Source organism: Athene cunicularia, assembly GCF_003259725.1.
Source record: "Athene cunicularia isolate RWA chromosome 20 unlocalized genomic scaffold, athCun1 chr20_part1, whole genome shotgun sequence".
In the NCBI taxonomy this organism is placed as follows: Eukaryota; Metazoa; Chordata; class Aves; order Strigiformes; family Strigidae; genus Athene; species Athene cunicularia.
The window spans coordinates 13,689,576-13,699,237 of record NW_020799125.1 but is presented as its reverse complement, the minus strand read 5'-3'; the positions used below and the strand labels follow the sequence as shown (position 1 = coordinate 13,699,237).

Below are 9,662 nucleotides of genomic sequence, written 5' to 3'. Positions count from 1 at the left end.
GGGGGGGGGGGGGGGGGGGAGTCCCCATCCCTGGGGGCGCTTGTTGTTTAGATGAGATTTTGGGGGTTGTGGTGTAGGAGAGAACTTTGTAGAGTCGGGCTGATGGTTGGACTTGATCCCAAGGGTCTTTTACAACCTGAATGTTTCTGTGATAACGCATATATCCACCCTGTGGCCACGCACACTGAGGTGGGAGGTACAGAGCCTACTGCCACTGCCAGCCCATTTTCAGGTTAAGCTCCTCCTGACACCATTGCTCTGAGTATTATGCTGCTGGTTGGGGAACCCCAGAGACACCCCGGGTTTGGTTTTGTGCTTGATGCAACCCAGGCATGTGTTCAATCTGCAATCACAGTCTGCAGCAAGACAGGGCACAACAAGGCAAATGAGATGAGGTCGACGCAGAGGAGGAGATAACTGACAGGAGGTGAACAGGGCGCAGGTGCCACATCCTGGCTCCCAGACAGCACAGCAAAACCAAGCTTTTAGGGAAAGATGCAGAGGAATGAAACAAGGTTTGATTATAAGGCTTTCCCCTAGCATACAGGAGAGAATGGACAAGAGACCAAGGCTGCCACGGTTCCTGTTTGTCCATCTCCTGTGAAGGGGGTAGGAACAGCCCATGACCAAGAAGAGCTTGTCCCTACAGAGCTCATCTACCAGAGGAAAGCTGGGGACCCAGATTAGTCCTCCAGGGTTACCCAGCACATCCCAAGGTCACCCTTACTGATCCACTGACCCTGATTTTTTTTTTAGTTGAACATCTACCCTCAGGAAGAAAACAAACAGAGAGGATTTTAAAAGAAAAAAAAAAACAAAACACCAAAAACCAACCCCCTGCCCCGCTCATCATAAACACAGGGTGTGTGGCATCATCCAGCATCCTCTGGATGTTAAAGTACACCCGGAAAAGCAATCCAGCCTAACCTCTCCAGGCAGCACGAGGTCCCTTACGTTAGTGCTCTATCTTTGTGTCACACCACTGTCTGCAAAAGGTCAGTGCCTCACAGAAGAAGCACATATGATAATGAAATGCTACAGAACGGAGACAGTAAAATAAGCAACTATTTGGCTCATTTCCTGAAATCTCCAATTCAAGCCAAGCTGGAAGCAAATCTCAGGACTGGATTTCTATTGATGAAGGAATGTGGCCATCTGTCTGTTTGTCTTTTCTCAGTTTCTGGCTAACTCTTATTTCTCTCCTTTAAAAAAAAAAAAAATAAAATTCCATGCTCACATGTCATATATTGGATGCATGTGACAAGGTCAGAGCCATCATATCTCAAACACGCGCCATTACAGACTTGCAAAGGGAAGCCGAGAAAAGATGTGCAGAGAGATCTATTTTTGTATTTTCATTTTAAGGCATTCCCTTGACTTCTGCTTTCTGACTTCACTTTCCAGCTCTGGTACTCAGAGATGCAACCAGAAAGCTGCATCTGGTTAGGAGAGGGCAGAGTGAACGATCAGCACTGAGGTAGTCACTTGTCTCTTGTCTCCAGTGTCTGAGCACCTCATGAAGGAATGTTTCCATGGTCATAACACCAGTTCAAGCTGGAGAAGAAAGACCATTCCCTTCTGGAGGCTGAGAATTGAGACATTCAGGCCCAGGTCCTCAACACCGACTGGACGCCTTTGATGACTGAAGCCCAGCTGTCTGGCCAGGGAATCTGGGAGAATTATGGTGAACTCAGGAGACAGACATTTAAACCTGTCTCCATCCAGCATTAAACCCTGTCCCCTGGCTTTTGTCTCCACAATGCACAATACTGCTTGAGTGGGCAGCAACTGGTTCTTGCCAGGAGAGGTAGAAAATAGCTTGTAGGTGATGGGGAAAACAAGCCAAGATGGTGAGGACCTGGTGGTTCAGAAACAGGTGAGAAGAACCCATCCTCTGGTCCTTCTGACCAGCAGCTTGTTTCTCTAAGATGGATTTAGGGTGTCAATAAATACAACCCACCCCACTCCAGGCTTCACAAATTCACTCTAGCTGGGTTCCCGTTCAGTGAACACATACACAACTGGGGGATGCGCTGGTGACAGACCACTAACACCTGGAGCAGTTCTGACCTTCCCTCTGGAGCAATCCAGAAACCTTTAAGGTTTCATTCTGCAAAGGTTTTCACCTGAAGTTTGAGCATAGGTATTATCCTCAACAATAGCAGAAGAAATGACTCATGTGATCATCTGTCAGCTGGTGCTTACACAGATGTTATTTCGGAAAAGATTTTACGTTTTCCATTCATACAGTACCTTAATCTGAATTATCCTTCAAGTCTTGAGAAGCTCTGAAAAGCCGGTAATTTCAAAAGGAAAATCCAGAAGTGAAAAAAAAAACCTACCACCAAAAATCCCCAAGTCAGATAACTTGACATGTTATTTTGATAAGATCAAGATTTGTAGCAAACTTAATTCTCAGATACAGTATTCATTATGAATCGCTTGCTCAGTTCTTAAAAGAATCAAACATTTTGGTTGATACCAGGAAACTAGCTCAGCTCTAGAAATTGACTCAGGAGGTATTATTAACCCATTGCTTGCTTTAAGCATAAGAGTTTTAACCAAATTTATAGGTTTAAAAGTAGCCATATGCTGGAGTTTTCCTGGATTACGAAGGTTTTAAATCTCAAACCAGGTCCAGTACAATCCACTGGATCATGTACGCTATGTAAAGATACTTTTGATTTTCTGTTCAGCCTTACTGTCCTTAAATAACACCAAATGCTCTGACCTTCCCATATGAGAGAAATGAGCGAGCTACAAAACCCTCTGCTTGCAGACTGCAACCATCAGATGGCAGGTCCAGAGCAGGAGGGTCACCCAGGCAGAGCTGCTAGTGATGGCCTGTCACACAAACGATCACTCGGCATCCAGAAACACCACAGCCTTCCTGCTGCTGCGGAGAGGTTGAGAGGTCCATGTAATTAATCTGCTTATTTAAAACCACAGAGGAATGAGGCTGTTTATGAAGGGTTAATTAGCATCTTATCTTCCACTAACTCATGTCCAGCAGAGCCACATGAGCCTGCAATGGGCAGAAATGAGGAAACAGCTTCTCAGGGAAGGTCAGCGCCCAGCACCTACCTCTGAAGGCTCCAGCATGAGGAATGACAGTTCAGTGCATCAGGACTTGGCTTTTCCTGGAAAACCTGATCCTTTATGGGAACTGCTTGGGTTCCCACTCAAAGCCAGCTAAGCTCAGCTCCACACACGCAGAATGCATGAGGGGCAAAGGCAGGGGACAGCTCCATTACAGAGAACTAGAACAGGATCTGAGCCTGCAGACCACACTCCTGGTGCTTGCAACTGCTAAATGACTCCGAATCATCTTTGATCAAAACAACTCCCAACATGCTCTGCTTTCACAGCAAACCTTAGCATCAAAAACATGGCTCTTCTAGCCCAAAACTCATCTGCTTTCCTGAAGAGAGCAGTGGTGGGCCAGGGTCTCTGTGTGAGGAGAGCACTCCTCTCACCATGCGCTTGCTCTGTGGGCTCTGCAGCCTGCTCTCATCAGGCAACCACGAACCTACTCAAGACAAAACCTGTTCCAGATGAACCAGCTTCCTGGAAACATCCTCCAGGTAACTGCTTTCAAATATCACAAATGCCACTAGATTATTTACAGCACAGAAATGTGGGCAATCCTTCCAGAGAGTCTACTTAGAAAGGATTTTTAACGGGTCCTTGCATTTATTTACTGTAGACAAAGGCTGGGGAGCACTGGAGGGGATTTCTGTTCATGTCCTACACAGCCCAGACCACCCTTCGCCCCATCCATGGTTCACAGCCACCACGGCAGCTCTGCCTCCTGAGACAAGAATTATAACCCTACTTCATAGGGGACCTCACCACACTGAGTCTGTAGCAAAAGAAAAACTCTTTAGAGGCACCAAGATTCCAAGGACTTTGGCATAAAGTGTCAAGACAGACTGGTCCTCTCTGGGTGGTCTCAGGGCTCCCATTGCTGGAGCACGGTGGGTGGGTGTGCATGCTTCGATCTGCTTACCCTCACGGTGCACCTGCACTTTCCGGGACAGCCTGGGATCACTGGGTCTACAATGAGACAGAATGGGTGCGACAGACCCCGGGTTCACTTTGCAGGCAGCATTTTAACCAGTTCTCCCTGTCTCCACTTCTAGTTTGCCTAGAAAGGCAAACTTTCTTCCTGTCTTTTACTGAGGTCTATTTTGACTCATCAGTTGTAACCAACAGCCAAAGCAGGCGACTGCAGGCACGTCCAGCATTCCACCTGCAGAAGGGATGGTGAAAATGGGCATCATACCTCCACTTCTGCACCTCTGTGTCAGTGGTTGGCACTCTCACTGCTAGGACTGTGCTCTGGGCTCTGCAGCAGACAGCAGTGACAGGTCTGAAGCCTCTTCTCCCATTTATCACTAAACAAAATCACATACTTTGTTTTATCTACTCTGAACTGTCTGAGGGAAGTTTCAATTATTTGGGTTTCTTCTCCCTTCCTTCGAGGTTTTCAAAAACACACAAGTTGCTGAAGACAACTGAATTTTACTGCACTCTTGCAAATACTTGCATTTCAGTCTGTCCATGGTCCGAAACACACGGGGCTGGTAACAGGGGACAGAAAGCCAAGTGTGCTGCACCCTGCTCTGAACTGCTTGGTACTTCACCGGCTCCTCCACTGTATCCCAGCCCTGGGAAGGGGTGTTGCTGATGAAGTAACTGCATTCAATAATCTTCCCAGCACATGCTTGCGAAAGTATGAAGAGAAATCCACACTGCAGAAATCTCACTAATTGCCCACAGATGAATAAATAATAAAAGAAAGAAAAAACAATCCACAAAGGGCAAAGCCAGTCTGTGCCAGGCATGAAGTACTTGCCCATTGCTGTTGAAGTGTTAGAGCTGCAAAGCGAGCGTTGCAAAGCGCAGAAGCAGCAGTCGACAGGAGGCTATCCCTGCTCTGCCCACCACTGCTGCTCCTGAAGGGCTGAGGTTGTCTTCTGATGGTTCATGACACCTGTAGAGCCCCTGGAAAGAATTATAACTTCATAGTGAGATACATGAGTTATCCTACCGCCCCTTCATTTCCTTGACAAAAGTATCTTAGGCACAGAGGGTAACTTGGTCCCACAGTTCAGCTTTTTTAGACTCGATGGTCTAAATACACGGACACTGCACCTTACCCAGAGCCTGCACCCACCATCATCTGCGCTGGGTGCCGACACCTGCGACCTCCTCCTGACCCGCATCATCTTTTCTAAATTAAGAAACCTGTTACATCGCTTCCTTCCTTGGCCCACAGGGTGCTAAGAAGGTCACTACCAGTTCATAGCTTAAACGGCTACTGAGTGCCATCCTAATCCTGGAAGGACAGGAACTGCCGATGCTGATAAATGACCTGAACAAGTGATTACAGTCAGATTTATTTGTGATTAGACACTGCAATGGCCTGCTCCAACACTGTGTTTTTTAAAAAAAAGACAGAAAATTTCACCCACCTAGTTTTCACTGAGCTACGTAAGGATGCTCTGTGTCTTCTCACTACAGGACACTTCCAACCCCGTATGGGTGGACTCAAATAACAGGTATTTCTGTGACCTTCCCTGCATTGCCGGAATAACGGGCATTTTCATCAGCCTTCCTAGTTCTCCAGAGTTACTCTCAATGCTCTTTGCCAATTGTCTGAATGACAGATATTTTCACAGCTTTTTCTCCATCCCCCAAGAAATAGGCAGTTTCACACCTCCCTCTGGAATCAACCTTTATTCTGTGAGCTCACAATAAACGGAGGGAGAAGTGAAAAATGAAAAGGCAAATAATCAACGAGCAGCGTTCAAGAGTTCAGAAGTCCTGTGAAAGTGAAGAACTCAGATTGAAGAAGGTGCTGCAGTTCAAGCTCTGTAGTCTGTACACGCAGGATAAAAGACACTTTTCTTCACTTACAGTAAATACCCTGTACAAAAGGAGTTTAAAGCACTGTTTAATATGTCACTGGTTTATATGCCATAGTTTAAAGCCCTGTTTAATATGCCAACAGCCAAAACAAAACTTTGAAAAAAATTTGGCAGTGTTCTTTTTTAAAATGTCTTGAATATTAAAACAAATAAGGTATTTCTTCAACGCTGCTGAATTCCATAATTTCATTTGCTGAGTTAAATCCCATCTATGGAATTAGGGCACAGTAGTTCTCTTATTCATGCAGAAAAGGGTTTTTAGCCAGCTCATTTGTTTAACATATCTGTATGTCAGAATTTTTTAGTCCTACTTTGTGTCAAGATATTCTCACTACTACTAAGGGAAGGTATATTAAGCTAGAAGCAGAAAATGGTTTTAGACAAGTCATAAGCAAGCCCAAATTCCCTTTCTCCATCAGCTGCCTGGTTTTGGTTTGAGAAAGTTCAGGTGAATCTTTAACTCTTATTTGCAATTTCCTGGATTAGATTTCCAAATCATTTAAGAAGTATAAAACTCTTAGATCCTTGTTTACTGTACATGGTATCTCCTTGGGTCCACCACTCAATACAGAGCTCCAACCTGTATGATAAGAAATTTTACCTGATCACATATATTTTTTCTCCCTCCTACCTAAGTTCCAAGGAAAAATCCAGCCATGATACCAAATAAAACAAATGTGTTACACTAAGACTGTAAACCCTGCTGAACTGGAAACTGAGGACCTGCTTTTAGCCACCTGTCTGGGAACTGGAGGGGAAAGTCCACTGATGAAAACATGACACCTTTCCATCTTCACACCATGAAATGTGCATAGCACAATTATGCCCTGAAATCTTCATTCAGCCTCTGCTGAAGCGAGCTCCAGGTTTTATTCACCTACAGTCCTGTTACTCCATTCTTACTAAAACAAAACTCCCACAAACCCAGGAAGAGATCTCCCATCTCAGGACTTCATTGACTTCATTGCTCAGGAGCACAGCAAGCATTTCCCAGTACTCAGGTCACACTGTCACTGGACCTGATCCCTAAACCCTCCTCCTCCTTTCCTCCACAAAAGCTCTTCTTCAAAGAGATGCTGTCAGCCCAGCCTACCTAGCCAAGCTAGGTCTGGGGGATGTTACAGCTCATGTCCTGACAATGCTGTGTCTGTCAGCACTTTTAGAGTTGGTCATCTTCCTAAACTGTGGCCTGAGGACACTGCTGTACCTTTTGGGGATGAGGGAACTCCCCTGTCCTGATCGGAGTGCCAAGAAACCCAGTCCTGATTTGCAGGTATTCAAAGTAATATCAAGAGTGTGCTTTCTCTCAGCCCACTTTCAAGAGAACACTCTGCTTATCCTGTGCAGAGGCAGCACCAGAGTTTCGATAAACTGTGGGCACCCCCCTCCACCACACCACCAGCTCTGCAAGGCGCGCATCTGCCTTGAGCACAACGTCCCCCATGTGCAGCACTTCAGCACAGCTTCTCTTTGCAGCCTCTTGCACTGGGGTGTGCACCAGGAAAGTCAAGAGCAGAATCTACCTCTACGTTACCCAGAAGTCACACTCATGTTCACTCACCACAAACTACAAACATAATTTTTAGCAGAAGTATAAGCAACAAATCAGAAATGAAAACATGCCGAAGCCCACTGTGTCCAAAATGATCACAATCTGCCCATCAGGGTGTAATTAAAGCAATTCTGTTCCTATTGCAAATCGCACATGAGGGAATGGCAGATTCTCAGCACATCCATCAACCTTCAACTCCTCAACTGCTTACACCAGGCCAGAGTGTGGCCACTTTCAGCAGGCTCAAAGAGAGAAAACCTTCAGCCTGAACCCAGAATGAAGCCCACTCATACAATTCAGCATCTCAAGCTAGGTGTCCTCGCTGCCCCAGATCTCACTACCAGGTCCCGCCTCACACAGCAGAACAGCAGCAGCTGGGAACTGCAGGGATCTCTTCCACCATTCTTCATCTCTAAAGGTACCTCAAGACACTGTTACTTACTGGGACTGGTGTGGGCACTTGGGGATTGTCAGTCCTTCCCGTCACTGGTCTGGGAGCAGGCGCAGCACCCCTCTACGGTCTCCGCTTCACCCTGCAAAAATCAGGACACAGACGGTATTTTTGCCAGCTGTGGTAAGTAGATAATCCAGTACTTTCTAACCCTCAGCAGAGAAGGGTATGCTGCGCTGGAAAGAAAAGCTGCTGGCGGGCTGTCTGTAAGGATCAGACCTAGGACTTTCCGAGCTAAGACTCTGAGCTGCTTAGCAAGGAGCTCAAACCAAAGCAGACAGTTGGTTGCATTCGCAGGGCTGAGTACGTGGGATAGCTGCTGGGGAGGTGGTTCAGACCAGCTTGGGTGTGGGAAATCCCACAAGAACTGATACATCATGTTAGTGCTTGCAGAGAACAAGGTAACCAGCAGATAGAAGCAGGCAAGAATGTCTGGTCATGATGGCTAGGATTTATTCAGGGAAAACAAGAGTTTCTTAAAACTGAAATAATTCACAGTAAAGCAGAAACTTTATGGTTTGTTTTTTTGTTTGTTTTGAATTTGCTTTGGGTCAGGCCAACTTGAATTGAAACATTTAGTTGATGGAATTGAAATGTTCAGCTTTAAGTCAGTTCCTCTACGCCTCCCTAGCCAGAACACCTCCGGGGACTTTACATCACTTTGAGAGACTGCTCAGGTAGAAACTCAGCCAGGATACTGCAATTCGGTAGTGAGAGCTGCAGGACTTTTTATGGCATTTTTATGCTGGGCAATACCCAAGTGCCCACTGACCAGGCTCCTGGTGCAGTCGCGTCTGCACAGTCTGGCTGGCAGGTGACGCTCCTCACAGGGAAGGCTGCAGAGCATGGTTGCTCACCCCGTAAGAGCTGGGCTAGCTGCTTTAGAGGTGGGAATCTAGGTCTCAACAATTCCTCCATCCTCTGCAACCAGACACATACCAAATCCCCCCCCAGTCCCACAACTCTGAGCAAGGAGCGGGAGCTGTGGTTGAGCAGCTGGGATGTGGCGAGACATCCTCCATGCTTTGTGCTCTTTAGCCCTGGGCTCCAGGACAAGGACTGTCCCTCCGAGCTCACCGCCTATACACTCCAGAGCTGATGGGAACTGGATCCAGGTCTCCATACTCCCACTCCAGTGCCCAAGCCATTAACAAGACCCAGTGATTTAAACCCATTGCTTCCAATCAGCCTTCCTGGGTTAACAATTATCTACAACAGAAGCAATAAATCACTGTGAGATCCTCACTCTTCCTTTTCCACCCTCCTCAAACTGATGATGATTCCCACCTCCTGCAATATTTCCTGAGTAACCATGGCTTTTATTAAAAGAACAATACTTTTTCCCCACCCTGCTCTGTACTCAGATACATGGGCTGTCTGATCCCCTGGGGAGGGCAGGCGGGGCAGGCAGGGATCCTGCCAGTCATCATAAACATTAGGCTGATCGGTTATAGTTCATCCACCCAGCCCACCAGGAGAGACCCTTTGTACTTAGAGGCTCAATTCAGTTTCAGTTATGCCACAACACTGCAAAAGGTCAAACTGGAATGAAGCTTTTAATTAAAACAGAGAAAGCACTAAAGAGACAGAGAAATGAAGTACCGGGCTTCAACCAACAACGAGGTCACACGTATCTAATGAACTGATCAGAGTGACATGCTGGATTTCACAGCAGAAGTCTCTGCACACTCTGGCAGTGCACCAACAGATAATCCCTCCTGCACAG

The 9,662-nt window shown here is 46.5% G+C and overlaps 1 protein-coding gene across 2 annotated transcripts in view; it reads right to left on the bottom strand.

Moving 5' to 3' along the window:
- The window catches only part of RALY (RALY heterogeneous nuclear ribonucleoprotein), a 90,662-nt gene extending 82,553 nt beyond the window's left edge, over nucleotides 1-8,109 (bottom strand). Inside the window, exon 1 of one of the 2 annotated variants that reach the window (XM_026861931.1) lies at nucleotides 7,928-8,109. The gene's annotated coding sequence lies outside the window, so the exon portion shown is untranslated. The remainder of the gene's footprint in view (nucleotides 1-7,927) is intronic. The other variant, XM_026861930.1, reaches the window with a different exon arrangement.
- Nucleotides 8,110-9,662: the final 1,553 nt, after the last annotated feature.